This window comes from Acanthopagrus latus, chromosome 12 (assembly GCF_904848185.1).
Source record: "Acanthopagrus latus isolate v.2019 chromosome 12, fAcaLat1.1, whole genome shotgun sequence".
Lineage (NCBI taxonomy): Eukaryota > Metazoa > Chordata > Actinopteri > Spariformes > Sparidae > Acanthopagrus > Acanthopagrus latus.
The window spans coordinates 10,271,090-10,285,511 of NC_051050.1; the positions used below are offsets into that span (position 1 = coordinate 10,271,090).

General features: G+C 38.5%; 1 protein-coding gene and 2 long non-coding RNA genes across 3 annotated transcripts in view; 1 reads left to right on the forward strand and 2 right to left on the reverse strand.

The window, feature by feature from the left end:
• Window positions 1–14,422, reverse strand: part of tnksa (tankyrase, TRF1-interacting ankyrin-related ADP-ribose polymerase a) — a 115,647-nt gene that overhangs the window by 44,773 nt on the left and 56,452 nt on the right. The gene's annotated exons all lie outside the window — the stretch shown is intronic.
• On the reverse strand, window positions 5,256–10,070 carry LOC119029592. The gene is made up of 3 exons (XR_005078032.1): window positions 9,989–10,070; window positions 9,355–9,470; window positions 5,256–7,631 (listed from the first exon to the last, which is right to left on the reverse strand). It is a non-coding gene; the product is annotated as an uncharacterized LOC119029592 (long non-coding RNA).
• Window positions 10,184–12,151, forward strand: LOC119029591. Its single transcript, XR_005078031.1, has 3 exons — window positions 10,184–10,527; window positions 11,379–11,456; window positions 12,087–12,151. It is a non-coding gene; the product is annotated as an uncharacterized LOC119029591 (long non-coding RNA).

Here is a 14,422-nt window from a genome sequence, read left to right on the forward strand (position 1 = left end):
TTATTGGAAAGCAACGCGTTGAGACAATTTAAACTGCTCATAATATCACAGTGCAACTGCCTGGCTCCTACAGATTCCAGGGAATAAATTATGCAACATATAAATTCAATTTTAACCAATGGAAGAAAAAAAAAAAAAAAACCACGGCAGAATGTAGGTGAAAAAAATAGCTGAACCGAGAGGTGCTACGATGTGGTCTGCAGCCTCGCCGTGAGCATCGATCAGGAAAGGGCATCCATCTGTTTCTCACAAGACAAGCCATCCTTTTCATAAAAATGTACTTTTGGGGTTATAAACATCTTCTGCCGAGGAAGAAAAAAAAAATGTCACTGATGTGTGGATTCTTACCAATCGATCATCAGAATGGCAGAAACACAGAACACGCCCTGTTGACACACACATTCATCTAACTGTTGTATTTCGCTGCACGCCTTGAACAGATGTAATAATTCTGTGCTGGATAATGGATCAACAGTTCCTGATGTTCCTCGGTAAGTCATCGGTTCTATTCCTGTGGTGCGGAGTTCAGAGGGAGGACAGTGTCGTCGTGCATCAGACTCACATGCATTAAAACATCTTTCTAATGTGTTTGAAGCAAACTGTTGCTGTTTCTACTCAGATTTAGTGCCTGAAAATAATCAGCAGTCATTCTGTCCTCCAATGTACAAAGAAACCTGAAACTACAAGTTTTCCCAAGGTCCCTATTGAAAAGTTAACTTAATAAAGGATTCAGTCAATCTCTCAAACAGACGCCCCCACATCAGTGCGTGTAGTCATTGTGTTAATTTAAAAAAAGGCTTTTTAATTACATAAAGGTTTAGAAGATGAGGTTTAAAAAGAAACAAAATCTAGTCAAATTAAATGAGAAATGTTTGTGAGGTGCTTCAGGTTTGCAACAAAACCTTTTTGAATTTAAGAGTAAAACTTCAGTGTCAAACTACATATATTACATATTTAGTAAATGCCGATACCGAGTCCCGATGTGCTACTTAGCCTTAAATAACATCTTATAACTAACATTATGTAATGCCGAGATGGTAGGGCACACCGGGGATTCAAAATCTCCAGGTGATGAAGAAAACCCTGATCCTCTACCACAGAGATGAGCTGGTTATCCAGAGTGATTAATTCAGTAACCTTCTCTGTAATATTTTTGGCCATGTCGCAGGATGTCTCGAGGATATTCAAAAAAATCGGGCCTGGGTTCATGTTAAAAATTTCCAATCCCGATCCTGCAGAGCGGATCGCGACATCCGTACTACATAGTGTTAAATCTATTTTGTGCTCGACACTTTGCCAACTTAGTACTCAGGTCAGGGCTGCACATCCGCAAGTGGATGCACTAACAAGATGAGTGGTGTCAGATGACTGGATCGATAAATATATTAGCAAATCAGTGTGTTATTCTCCTGACTGACACGCACCCACACACACATTACAAGGTGAAGACAGCTCAGCCCAGCCAACAGCTCGGAAGACAGATAACCTACAGCTAGTCTTTTCATCTAATGCTCCCTGTGCACACTTGCACAGTCAGACACACAGAAACACACACGCTGATATCTCAGCCATCACCTGTCAATCAGCTCTGCCTCTAAGCTACAAACACAGACTTTTTTTCTGAGGAGCTGAGGGCTGCATGCAAAGTTTAAAGCTTGGAAAGTTTCTTCAGGAAAACATTCCTTGAAAGCAACAGAAAGTATCGCTCTCACTTGCGATCTGGGACGGAAATGGTTGCAAGATTTCTGATTGCTCCCCCATCTGTCCAATGGAGTTCCTCAAGGGTCAATTCTCGGACCTGGTTTTACCATCTGTCCTGAGACCACAAGCTTCAAACAAGTTAATTCACACCTGCCATTAGATGTGCCTCGAGTGACTTTCTGAGTGATCTTACAATTATACACCTACCGAACATCACTGGAACAAACCAGTTTGTTTTTTAAACAAAGAAAGAAATAGCTTGAGATATAACATTTGCTTAGTTAAGAATGTGTTATGTACAGTGTTTCTCTTAATGCAACAAGTCTCAAAATTTTGTGTGTTTTTAATGCCGTCTGATAAATTTTCCCAGAAACGACACTGGAGAAGACTGTATTAGTTACAGTTAATGCTGCTTGTAAAGGACAAGTTTACTGTCGATATGTTATATTCGTTAATTCATTTTGTGTAAATGGTGAAACTTTGTTTTTTTATAAGCTGCCAGGAGGTACGACGCATTTCAGGCATTGAACTGGATGCACTTTAGACATGAAGCTGACGCTTCTTACAAGGTAAGAAACATCTGAACATATAAATAATACTGAATTTGCAAGAAGGTAAGAATGATTTATAATATGCATAGCTGTTTCCCAAAGTTTGTAATGTTTTTTTTTCTTGCGGTGATATGCTGTTTTGAGTAAGAATTCAACAGGTGGCCAATTCTCACATACTGCACCTCTGATTTAACATTTTTAAGTTGGGGACACAAAAATTGTTACAGCGGATTCTTCCTGATAAACTACCTGGACACCTGAGAGCTGCAGTCGGTACGTTGTTCCCGTGCAACAACATGCCAAGGGCTTGGATAAGAGCAAGAGATGAAATTTGTCACTGACAAAGGTTTATTAAAACTTTTCCTTTCCCTATTTGTCATCTGTCACCTGATCAGTTAACAGATGCCTCTGGATATTTTTAATCTCTGTCACAACAGAGGAGAAGTCTAATATCGTTTTTCAGACAGGGCATCGGGTTACATTTAGATTCTCCCTGTGAAAAATTCACTGTCAAGCACAATTCAGACATTTCGACGACCTTGTTCTCCTGTATTTGTAAGCAAGTGTGAACTTGCACCAAGACGAGAGCCAAACAGGCTCGGCTCTGATCTGTGGAGTCATCAGGACCCAAGAGGGGGCCAACAAATGAGAGCTTAATATCTAAGGAGGGTTTCCAGGCAAGCCGGCGCATTTTTCAATACAGGGATGTCAGCACTGGGAATGAAAAGGGCCTCAGGAAACAGCGCACCTTACATGCCAGCAAAGAGCGCCTGCAACTTTCCCTTGTAACAGCGCTGTCATGTAAACTCTGGTGGCCCGCAACTGACAAACTGCAGTAAAAACGTCAGACAAGTCAAAACATGGCTGACTCCAGAGGTGGCGAAAGCACACACATTCTTCACTCAAGCTGAAGTACAGACAGATGTGTGAAATAAGACTCTGCTATAAGTAAAAGCACTGAATCAACTTCTGAACTATAGTAAAAGTAAGAAAAAAAACTACTCTGTTCAGTGATTCTGTTAATAAATTATTTCTAAATATCTTCAATTCAACTGTCATTAGCTCATTTCAGTGGTTTGGTCAAGGAGGTTATGTTTTCATCTGTGTGTGTTGGTTGGTTGGTTGGTTGGTGACCAGGATTACACAACAACTACCAAACAGATTTCCACATAACTGGGAAGTAGGATGTGTCTCTGCCCAGAATAGACCCGTTAATGTTTGGTGTGGGTCCAGATGAAGGGACGGATCCAGGAATGTTTTTCCAGTACATTTCTCGTGATGCGTGGAGCCTGATGAAAAATATTTGGTGTATTTAGGTGGCTGGTATCCATCTTAATACAATTTAATGCAGATTCTAGATCTGGTGAGTTAGACATGATACAGGGATATCCAGGCTGATGTTGATTAGGCTTGATTTAATTAAAGGCAACTGTTTGGCCTTAGTGGAGGTATGCATTCAAGTTTAATTCTGTATTTTTTTATATTTATACCTTCCTTTTCCTCATCACATTCCTGTTTCTCATCACGGGTATACCACGAGATGGCTATATCCATACATGTCAAGAGAAGTGACTGGTCCAACTTATTGTTACTGTGTCTGAGTAAAAGGAATAGAGTAATGTCTGTTTACAATATGATTATTTTGGACATATTCAGTCATATTCTTGATTTGTCTGACATCTTTTTACTCTATTTAGTTCAGTTCTGGGTCTCGCAAAGTACTAGCCACTCATTTCAGTGATTCACATGCTTATCTTAAAAACAATTTTTTTCAAATGGCCCCCAATTATAAAAGGGGTTTCAGTCTTTTCAGAAAGTTAAAATATCCACTTTATTCCTGAAAGTTCACTTTTGAAGATACATGTTTTTCACCAGATAGGGATAAAAAAACAAAAAGAATCCCACTGTCAGTCAGCGTGGTGCTCTCAGCAGGATAAGCTCCCATAATCAACATTTAAACAAGGCCTCAATGAAAGTCTTTTCTCTCCTCTTCCCTCTCTCTCTGAATCTGAATCCTGGTCTTGCTCCTCAGCTGTCTGTCTCTTTGATGTTTGAGCCAGCTAGGACGCGAGTGGGTGCGATGATTCTCGCTGGTAAGATATAGATCCAAAACTCACGATATTCACAAACACACATTCAACACCAGACGGTGCTCTGCGGAGTCCAAAACATGAAATGTATTCCCTGAAAAACAAACAGAAAAACTAGATTTGCAGCGCGACTACTGACAGTCGGTCTGGCTGAAGCCTATAGGAAACGTTTCAAAACAGCAAATGATTGTGTGTGGCCCGTATGTAATGTGTGTGTGTGTGTGTGTGTGTGTGTGTGTGTGTGTGTGTGTGTGTGTGTGTGTCTGAGAAAGATCAGCAGGCAGTTCGAAAGCACAGGCTTTTTCCCTGAGGAAGCAATGTCTGCAGGAGCAAGTGTGTCTGTGTGTGTGTGTGTGTGTGTGTGTGTGTGTGTGTGTGTGTGTGTTTGTTTTCATGACAAATCAGTACATTTTTATGATAACACACCTACACTATCAGGACACTGAGAAAAATGAGGACATTTTTGACGTCCTCATTTTTCTGAGCACTCTACAGTGTTCTAGAACCTCCTAACATGCTCCCAGACCAAAAATCTCTGATGTCCTGAAACATCACAATTTTCGGAAATTAAGTGTGTAAGTGTGTTTAACATTTTTTGCTCACCTTTGACTCTGCCAACTAGTGGCCAGTTTTGGAACTTAACACACTTTTAACACACTTTCAGTGACGTCACTCATCCGGTCCTCATATGTCACTTTGTTCAGACACACTAACACAGTTGAGGCATTACTGCAATACACAAAACCCATACAATTAGAGTCAAATAATAATAATAATTCTCATCAACATCTGGGTCTAAGGTGCAGTAAGTAATCTCACCAACAGTAGCCTAAGGCAGGTTAAGTGGGTGCAATGTAATGTGAAGGAACAACACAATTTACAGCACTGGTAATAATCATATATTGCAATATTTATTTGAATTATTACATTTTTAATAATTAGGATCAATACTTTTCAACTCTATAGTAAACATGTGTTATGCACAGTAAGCAGTAGGGTTGCAAAGGGGTGGAAACATTTCTGGAAACTTTCCATGGGAAGTTAAACTGGGGAATTTTGGAAATATTGCAAATTGGAAACTTGTCATGATAATAAATGGGAATTAATGGGAAATGTGGGTAATTCATACGAACTGTGTCATATGCAAGCATAAATATAAACATTTTCTTTTGTCATCAGCAAACATGCATGGAATTGTTCACAGCCTTTCCTTCTGCATTGGCTGAGGTAAAATGTATCCACATTGTTCTGTAGAATAAGATGATAGAAAAGTTTGTAAAAAAAAAATGCTAATGCAATGCTCTGCACAGATATATAAATAGTTAGCTAAACAATTGAAATGGTCTTTAAAAATTTGCTGGAGATTTTTTTGACTTCCATTAATGGCGTCAGAGTGATCAAAAGCCTGGCATTTCCTTCCTGACCATTTGTAACTTTAACATATCTACACCCACGTTTTGAATTATTTCCTTTTCAGCGTAACATTTTTGGAGCTGAAATGAGTAAATCCCACGGGAAATGCAGCAAAAGCCACCCTCAGCTGACTCAACACTTCAGCCCGCACGATAAAGACTCTAACAAGGCAGACGCTAGCAGTGTAGCAACAGATAAAGCAGAGGGGACCGATGCTTGACTCTTTGTGATTATGCTGGTCAGGGAGGCACCAGAGACGCTTTACTGGATACTAGCTTTGAACTGGACAGATCTCACCACAGTCTGGGGCCAATGCCAGCACAGGGTTCCCAGCCCATTGTTGTACACTTTCACAGATACATCCAGAAAGAGCGAGTGCAGCTATGGGCAAAGAAAATACAGAGCGTCTCCTCCCAGGGTTATCCTGCAAGGATCTCTCCTTTATAAGGATGGGATACCCTTGGGGTTGATCTACCCGGCACAGTAACAGGTCACTGTTAATGGAAAGTCGCACATATTTGACACCGCGGATGAATTGGTGTGTTTCTACCGTGATCTCAGCAGTAAGTGAAAACATGACGTCTCTTTACACATCTCCTTTAACTTTTTTGGTGCTCTATGAAAACTGGACTGAAGTTATAGGCAGGCCAGTATGCCTGGTAGGTCTACTGCATCTGCAATATACTCCATCTGCTCAACATAATACTGTCCAAGCCAGAATCACAAGACCCTGAAATGGTAATTACTATGGATGCAGAAAAGGCTTTTGATAGAGTGGAGTGGAATTATTTATTTTCAGTTCTAAATAGGTTTGGTTTTGGTCAAAATTATATCTCGTGGGTTAAATTGCTATACAATGCCCCAACTGCCAGTGTAAGGTCTAACTCAACACAGTCCAATTTCTTTCCTTGAACACGCAGCTGCCGCCACTGCCTGGAGCAGGATTCTGAAAGATACAAGTAATAGTCTTTGATGCGATGATATGGTGGTCAAACACCAGGCACAACATACACAACTGTTATAGTATGTTTTTTTTCCCCAAGCACTGGATATGCTGGATAAATGAATAGAAGGGCTAGATGAATAGATGAACACTCCTCAATCAGTATGCTAAACCATACTATAACCTACATTCTTGTCTAAAAAAAGGCCAGCTGAAGGCAGAAGAAACACATCACAGTCAGTTGTGCTAACTAGCACCATGATAGCTAAGCTCTTAAATTGTCAATGAAATGATGTTAGTGAGCTTACATTAGCATATCTGATTTACTTTTATTTGCTTGTTAAACTTGCATGCAGTAATGTGGCTTCAATAGTCCTGCTGTGGCATGCAGGATTCTAGAAATTAGCTGTGCATGTGTTGAGGAATGCACAGAACAGGGTAGTAATTCAACGGAATTTGTATTAAATCTCATTGTTTTAACCAAGATATAAGCAAGTTATTTCTTTTAACTACATTTAAATTCCATTTAAATGCTAACCAGAAATTTTGCAAATGTCCCATTATTTCTGTTAATTCCTATACATTCTCATATATTCCCATTGTTTCCCATGAAAAGTTTCCAAATTCCAACAGTGAACAACAATATTCTATACTCTCATTCAATAGTTAGTGCTCAGCTCTGTACAGTAAACATCTCAATGTTCTGTATAGTAATCTGTCTTGAGCAGAATAAGCGCCACTCAAATTCTCACAGTGCAAGTGAGAACAATAACAAGAATCTTCTAGATTCTTAATAAGATTCTAGGATATTGGTGTTATTGTTCTCAATTTCATGGTGAGAATGTATAAGCTGAATACGCTGACCATGCTGAGTGCGATGGAAGGTCTTCAGGATCTGTTGTGCAGGACCTGCAGCTCTTGTTTGAAAAATGTCTGGAAAAATAAAAAGTTTCACAATGAGTCTGTGGAAGTTAATCCTCATGATCAATACTGAAATTCAAAAATCAAAAATGTGTTTTTCCTCTTGTTCCCACAATTGTGTGTTTGAGATTTTGCATGTACTTGGGTACGTACGTAAACAGTCTTCAAGGGTCAAAATTTGCACATACATCATTCTGCATGGTACTTCTCTTACTTGATTTTGAATGTGTTAACATGTACATGTACATTTACATTACTTTGCAGTATTTTGTAATTGTATTTGACAGGGCTAATCAAGTTCAACCTGTGTGAGCACATGATTTCTGCCTTAACCAGTGCAGTGGACTATCCTTCATGGTAAACATATAGAAATTTTTGGACTGCAATAACTACATAAAATATATCCTACTTTTTAGAATGTAAACATTTGAATGCAATAGGAAAAGGCTATGGATATAAACAACTGGTGCATGCTTGTTTGCTCATGGTCATTTACTGGCAGGTGAGGTAAGTACCAGTGGTTCTGTTCAGTAAAGATATCTAAAGTGCTAATTTACCCACAATATATTGTTCATGTACATGTTATAATGATTAATTAATTTAGTTAATATTAGTTTGATGTAGTTTGATTAGTTTGATGTTAGTGGAACTCTGTTTCTTCCATGTGTTCCGATTGTATGTTGCAATTGAAAGCTGAGTGAACATGGCCACCAGTGAACAAGCAATGACAAATGAAGTGCATCATCCACTGCTCTAACGATAGAGATAAGCTGGATTCACCTCAAATTGTTGACTCCTGGCTGAGTTGTCAACGTGTACAGTAATTTACATTGCTGTTTACTGCCAAATATCCCACTTTTCATGCAGCGTGGAGAACTCTGCTCAGGGCAGCTCGGATATAAAATCATGCTCTTGTTTTGAAACTGAGAGAAGACGTTCCAGAGGGACAGATTCCAGCAATCTATTAACACAGAATGTGCTGCAGTATCTTATCTATGAAGAAAGTTCATTGCTGATGTGCTGATGTCTCTGCTCAAGAGAAAGAGTATAACAGTAGGGGAACACTGGGAGCAGAGCGCCAGAATCGGTATATGAGATTGGCAAATCATTGCATCCTGTTTTTATTTACATTTTACACAGCATGCACCAGTTGTTTATATCCATAGCCTTTTCCTATTGCATTCAAATGTTTACATTCTAAAACGTAAGATACATTTTATATATTTATTGCAGTCCAGAAAATAAGTTTACCATGAAGGACAGTCCACTGCACTGGCTGAGGCAGGAAGCATGTGCTCACAGAGATTGAACGTGATATCCTGTGAGTAGTGTGGCCTTACAAAATCCCTTTGAGTGTGTCAAATATATTTTTTAAATACTCCAAAGTAATGTAAATATAGTATTTGTGTTTTGTGTCTGTGATGCTCCCTGGTACGACAGGGATAAAAGAAAGTATATCATTTAGGCAAATATTGTAAAAATGAAATTAAGAATTTTGACAAGATAATTTACCTTTTCAAAATAGAGTATTTTATTCAATCTCATAACACCTCTGGAGGGGATATTTAAACTGTGACAACTTTGAAATAACATACTGAGGTGGTCAAACTTTACTTGTTGTCACCCAAAATGTTCTAAGAGACAACAACATTCCAGCAGGCATGCAATATAAAAGAAGAATTCACATATTACTATATGGTGGGTTAGTAACATTTTTAGTTAATTAGTATTCTACCTTAGGACCCTTTAGGTACAGCAAAAGCAGGTTGAACTGGGAGGTTCCTGCCGCTGCTGCTGTCATCCAGTTCAATATGGTCATCATCAGGGTCAGTCTCTCCTCCCTTTGTGTACCTAAAAGTATTGATTGACATAGCAAACACTTCATTAATTATATTTTAAATTAAAATGTCCTTATAGCTTTTACAATATAGCCTTGTACATAGTGCAGATGTTTAACAACTATTAAAACACTATTAAAAACTGCACAGTACACAGTGCCAGCTTCATTTAGTAATTAGTTTAGTCATTAAAAGTGGGTAATTAAGTTATGTCACTCTGTAAAATCCTTCAGAACAACACATTATGCAACCTTTTTTTAAAAAAGTAGGAAAAAAACAATAATCTGTGTGTTCATCTGGAGGTCCAGGAGTGCTGCTGTTGTTTTCATGACAAATTAGGACATTTTTAAAACACCACACCTAAATAACACACCACAATCAGGATACTGGGAAAAATGAGGACATTTTCACATGCCTATGAAGTGTTGTTTAAGAGCAGTTTACCATGCAAACGGAACCAAATTAACTATAACAGCAGTTTGCAAAACATTGTTGTGACAACTCTCAGCAACTTAGAAACATTGTCCTTACCTGAACTCCGGTGCGTGCTGCTGAGCTTCGACTGTAAACAAGACGAGGAAAGTCCGTGATTGGTGAAGTTCCTGCATTAACCTCTTCCTGTATCTCTTTCTTTCAAAATAAAAGCCCCCCAGGAGTTATATACACAGTTCAGTCTTATATTAGGTTTCACTTTTGTTTCCGTTTGATCATACTGCGGCTGGCAACCAGCTTTACACAATGATTACGTTTGAGATCAGCGTTGGATGGTTAGTCAGTCAGTGACGCAGCATCTGATTTGGCAATATAATCAACATAATTGCGAAGCCTCTGAAACGGATACGACCGCAGCGGAGCTCTCGGTGAATGGCACATCCGGGACCGTCGGCGCTCAGGAGACATTTAATCCTTCGACACGCACCTCATGAGCTAAAGTTGGCTAATTAGCTAGCTAATCAACCTATTTGCAAAGCTTCTGAGACGGATGTGACGCAGCGGAGCTCTTGGTGAACGGCACATCCTGGACCTTCAGCGCTCAGGAGACATTTAACCTTCGACACGCACCTCATGAGGTAAAGTTGGCTAATTAGCTAGCTAAACAGTATTCAAACAGGCAGTGGACTCAAACAAACTGGAAGGGGTGTATCATAACTGGTAATTAATTACTTTTGCTTAATTGTCAACAACAGATAGCAGAAGTTGCTGCTGAATATAACTTTTCATAATATTGCAAACCTGAGTTAAAGAGATGATTCTCCAAACAAACTGTTTCCTCTTTAATTGCAGAGACAGTCAAGGTGTTTTAACTGTTTTTTTTTCTTTTGCACAAGACAGTGTTAGACGTTTTCCTATTTAATACAAATTGATGATACCAGTTGTTCAGTACACGTAGAGTACAGTTTTATACTGATTTTATAGCAGTATCTATCTTTTAAGTTGCTTTGTTGGTACTTTTGTAGGGTAGGTTAATTTTATTTGTTAAAGTTATTTAATGTTTAATGACATTTGCACAGGGTTTACACTGATCTATTAGCCTGATCAGCAGATGAGTTATGAATAACATCATTGTATTGTTTTAGGCTGTGAAAGACTTGGGTGTGTTTCAGGTGATGTGCACATGGTCTGACCCATCGACTATAGTGCGTGTGTTGCATGTCCTCATAATGTTCTGCGCTGAGAAAGACTAGAGTGTGTTTCATTTGATGTCCTCATATTGTCTGAACCATCGACTGTAGAGTGTGTGTTAAATGTTGTTGGGTAGCAGATGCTGTACAGTGTTAGCAGTTTCTATAGAGTTTGGCATAATGAGCCTAGATCCTCCTGTGAATTATGTTCACTGAAACAAGCATTATCATTTGTTCATTAATTAGTCAGGGTTTATAGTTGAGAATGTCTGACACTGTATTGTTGTGTTTTGTTGCAGACACCCAGTTTTCAGGTTCTGACTCAACCTTCTGCAAACCAAGAAGTGAGCGAGAGATCCACTTCATCCTTCTAACAGGTAATTGCACATTAATTTATTGTATTTGGAAACAAGTGTATGTGTCAGTTAGCTCCAGTGCATACATGAAATGCTCTTTCACTGTATTAAAACAGTTTGTGTGAAATGTTCACAATATCAATTTTAGCATTACTTGTTTGTGAATAGCTTAGCAAAAAGAGATTGGCTATACATTTCTTAGCTCTGACTTCCCCTTAAAGCACCAAATTGATCTTTATTTTCGCTAAATCTTATATATATATATTTTTTTTTTTATCATTTTGCTCATGTTTTTGTCCATTTAACATCTGTTTATTATTTTACATGATTGGATTTCGTGGGAAGTAGATCAGTTCACATCAGTGTGGGGTTCAGAGCTTTCTTTGACAACAACAACAGAAGGTAGAAGTGAGCAACATGGACTCTACATGTGCTTAGTCGTCATGTCCTCATATTGTTTTAGGCTGTGAAAGACTTGAGTGTGTTTCATTTGATGTCCTCATTTTGTCTGACCCATCGACTGTAGAGTGTTTGTTAAATGTTGTTGGGTAGCAGATGCTTTACAGTGTTAGCATTTGCATTTGTTCATGAATTAGTCAGGATTTATAGTACAGAATATGTCTGACATTGTACTGTTGTGTGTTGTTGCAGACACCAAGTGTTCAGATCCCGACTCAACCTTCTGCAGACCAAGAAGTGAGCGAGGGATCCACTTCATCCGTCCAATAAGTAATTACACATTGATTTATTGTATTTGGAATTAAGTATGTGTCTCCGTTAGCTCCAGTGCATACATGACATGCCCTTTCACTGTATTAAACAATCAGTTTGTGTAAAATGTTCACAATATCACTGTTAGCATCACTTGTTTGTGGATAGCTTAGCAGAAAGTAATTGGCTATACCATTTGTTAGCTCTAACTTCCCCTTAAAGCATCAAATTGATATTTATTCTTACTAAATTCTTCATTTTTAAGCCTTTTTGCTAATGTTTTTGTCCATTCGGCATCTTCTGATCAGTTTACATGATTGGATTTCTTAAGAAGTAGATCAGTTCACATCAGTGTGGGGTTCAGAGCTTTCTTTGACAACAAAAGAAGAAGTTAGAGGTCAGGAACATGGACTTTACATGTGTTCAGTCGTCATGTCCTCATATTGTTTTAGGCTGTGAAAGACTTGAGTGTGTTTCAGGTGAAGTCCTCATATTGTCTGACCCATCGACTTTAGAGTGTGTGTTGCATGTCCTCATGTCCGTTTCATTTGATGTCCTCGTTTTGTCTGACCCATCGACTGTAGAGTGTGTGTGTTACATGTCCTCATATTGTTGGGTAGCAGATGCTGTACAGTGTTACCAGTTTCTATAGAGTTTGGCATAATGAGCCTAGATCCTCCTGTGAATTATGTTCACTGAAATAAGTGTGATCATTTGTTCATTAATTGGTCAGGATTTATAGTACAGGATATGTCTGACACTGTATTGACGTGTGTTGATGCAGACACCAAGTGTTCAGATCCTGACTCAACCTTCTGCAGACCAAGAAGTGAGCGAGGGATCCACTTTATCCTTCCAGTAGGTAATTATATATTGATTTATTGTATTTGGAATTAAGTATGTGTCTCCGTTAGCTCCAGTGCATACATGACATGCACTTTCACTGTATTAAAACAGTCAGTTTGTGTGAAATGTTCACAATATCAATTTTAGCATTACTTGTTTGTGAATAGCTTAGCAAAAAGAGATTGGCTATACATTTCTTAGCTCTGACTTCCCCTTAAAGCACCAAATTGATCTTTATTTTCGCTAAATCTTATATATATATATATATTTTTTTTTTTTTTATCATTTTGCTCATGTTTTTGTCCATTTAACATCTGTTTATTATTTTACATGATTGGATTTCGTGGGAAGTAGATCAGTTCACATCAGTGTGGGTTTCAGAGCTTTCTTTGACAACAACAACAGAAGGTAGAAGTGAGCAACATGGACTCTACATGTGCTTAGTCGTCATGTCCTCATATTGTTTTAGGCTGTGAAAGACTTGAGTGTGTTTCATTTGATGTCCTCATTTTGTCTGACCCATCGACTGTAGAGTGTTTGTTAAATGTTGTTGGGTAGCAGATGCTTTACAGTGTTAGCATTTGCATTTGTTCATGAATTAGTCAGGATTTATAGTACAGAATATGTCTGACATTGTACTGTTGTGTGTTGTTGCAGACACCAAGTGTTCAGATCCCGACTCAACCTTCTGCAGACCAAGAAGTGAGCGAGGGATCCACTTTATCCGTCCAATAAGTAATTACACATTGATTTATTGTATTTGGAATTAAGTATGTGTCTCCGTTAGCTCCAGTGCATACATGACATGCACTTTCACTGTATTAAACAATCAGTTTGTGTAAAATGTTCACAATATCACTGTTAGCATCACTTGTTTGTGGATAGCTTAGCAGAAAGTAATTGGCTATACCATTTGTTAGCTCTAACTTCCCCTTAAAGCATCAAATTGATATTTGTTCTTACTAAATTCTTCATTTTTAAGCCTTTTTGCTAATGTTTTTGTCCATTCGGCATCTTCTGATCAGTTTACATGATTGTATTTCTTAAGAAGTAGATCAGTTCACATCAGTGTGGGGTTCAGAGCTTTCTTTGACAATAGTAGAAGAAGTTAGAAGTCAGGAACATGGACTTTACATGTGTTCAGTCGTCATGTCCTCATATTGTTTTAGGCTGTGAAAGACTTGAGTGTGTTTCAGGTGAAGTCCTCATATTGTCTGACCCATCGACTTTAGAGTGTGTGTTGCATGTCCTCATAATGTTCTGGGCTGAGAAAGACTAGAGTGTGTTTCATTTGATGTCCTCATTTTGTCTGACCCATCGACTGTAGAGTGTGTGTGTTACATGTCCTCATATTGTTGGGTAGCAGATGCTTTACAGTGTTAGCATTTGCATTTGTTCATGAATTAGTCAGGATTTATAGTACAGAATAT